The sequence below is a fragment of the Oculina patagonica genome, unplaced genomic scaffold, assembly GCF_052425735.1.
Source record: "Oculina patagonica isolate OP01 unplaced genomic scaffold, crgOcupat unplaced1669, whole genome shotgun sequence".
Taxonomy (NCBI): domain Eukaryota; kingdom Metazoa; phylum Cnidaria; class Anthozoa; order Scleractinia; family Oculinidae; genus Oculina; species Oculina patagonica.
Genome location: NW_027557704.1, coordinates 1120 through 3196, shown reverse-complemented (window position 1 = coordinate 3196; position 2077 = coordinate 1120). Strand labels below are relative to the sequence as shown.

The following is a 2077-nucleotide window of genomic DNA, read 5'->3' as shown; positions in this document are numbered from 1 at the left end:
AAAAGGGATAACTGAAACAGAAAAGAGCGAGTCGTGCACACAAGTCTTCTTTTAATAATTTACACTCACAGACGAAGGCGCTTTGCAGTCGGAACTGACCGAGCTATCTGCTACATTTCAGTGTTTTGGCTTTAACAAGTCAACTGGGGCAATCTTTGGAATGATGCCAAACTCTAGCGACGAAAAAAGTAAGGACACGTTTAACGGATTTCAGTTTTGTAATATATCGTACGGTGATGAAGATCAATACACTGACCTTCTCTATGCATATAAGTTTTTTGCGTCCTTATGCATTTTTCTTACAATAACAGCTACTCTGGGCAATAGTTTGATCTTAGTCGCCCTTAACAAGGATACATCTCTTCATCCGCCATCAAAAATACTGCTTCGTTCTCTGGCAATCACCGATCTTTGTGTTGGTGTGATTGGTCAGCCAGTGACCATTACTGTTATTTTATCAGCTTTATTCGAACTTTGAAGCCTTTGTCAAGTCGTTTAGATAATGGATCAATGTCTTAACGGGATGCTTTTTGCTGTATCTCTACTAACACTCACTGCAATAAGTGTGGACAGACTTCTCGCGCTGTTGTTGAGGTTAAGACACAGAGAAGTTGTGACTGTCAAGAGAGTTCGTGCGGTTGTTGTTCTCATTTGGCTTGTAAGCAGCGTAACAAACGTTCTCGTTTCCTCTTGGAGAATACCTCGTTTCTACTTACACATCTTCCAGTTTCTAACAATCCTTCTTGCTCTAACAATCTCAACTTATTCTTACACAAGAATCTTTATTGCAATACCTCGTCAACAAATGCAATTACAAGATACGCATGGCGGCCAAACAGGTAGCACAGGGATAAACATGGCGCGATACAAAAAGACAGTTTACAATGCATTGTGGGTTCACCTTACCCTTCTAACATGTTATCTTCCTTTTGCTGTAATATCGGGTCTAACGATTGTTCAAGGCTTAAACTCGTCTCTTTGCTCTTCTCGTAGCAAATGTATTGGGGCTATGTCTAGTTTACCTCAATTCGTCACTGAATCCAGTTCTTTACTGCTTGAAAATAAAAGAAATTCGACAAGCAGTGAAAGAAACGATAGGACATTTTTGTGCTTGTTTGTCGCCTTAAAACGATTCTAAAGGGAAGCATGCAAGATTACAAAACAAAAGTTGTATATAAGGACACATTTTCTATATAGATTAAATGAGTACTTTCAAGTCGACGCTTGTGTTGTTAAACTGTCAAATTTTACCACAAAAAGGAATTCGCGTAAATATAAGAGGCTTCATGTTAGTAGTTTACTTCACCTCTTGTACTTAGAAGATGGAACATTATTATCCATTTAATAAAGTACATAACTATGTTTCCTCAATCGCCCAAGTGTCTTTTTAGTGACCGTGTCCGCCCGTGCTCCACAAAACGACGTGTGCAAATGTTATTGCTCTTAAGCAGAACTTAATTATAATTTTTGCAAGAAAAATCCTTGTTAATTTAGAAAAAGGAGAATATAAGTGAAGACTTTAGGAACATCTCTACCATTGTGGGCAGTGGGCGGTGGGCAGATCTGACGGATCTGTCAGGAGGAGCAAGGCGTTCCCGCCCTCCACGAGTCTCTGGGTCGCACCTTCGACAAGTGCGAGCAACCATTTAGTCGCCCTTCCCGGGTTACCAAGGGGTGTGCAGCTGAAAGCGGGGAGCTTATTCTTTATGCACAGCACTAATCCTACTAAGAGGATGTATGGCAGTAGGATACACCGTTACGAAGGCTGGCCGTGGCATGGAAGCTTTCCCATGGTTTAGCATAATGCCATGAGTACCCTTCACTTGTATGCAATTTGTTATCGAGCGGTCATGGACTTTTGGAAATCATCGTCAATGCAGCGCGGTGACAAGATGCGACGCTTCATCCTGAGGATTCTAACGGTTGACGACGCCCTGTCAAGCGGGTATCCATAGGAGGTAAACTGCAGCGACTGGACTTACGATCAATGCGCATTGTGATATAAAACATCAGGAGCTACAAACAGCGACGACACGTTGTCGAACAACTGCTACAGACAAATAATATCTGAGCCCTG

At 41.7% G+C, this 2077-nt stretch overlaps 1 pseudogene; it reads left to right on the top strand.

The window, feature by feature from the left end:
• The first annotated feature begins 21 nt into the window (after window positions 1–21).
• Window positions 22–1411, top strand: LOC144640026 (adenosine receptor A3-like; annotated as a pseudogene).
• The last annotated feature ends 666 nt before the right edge of the window (window positions 1412–2077 follow it).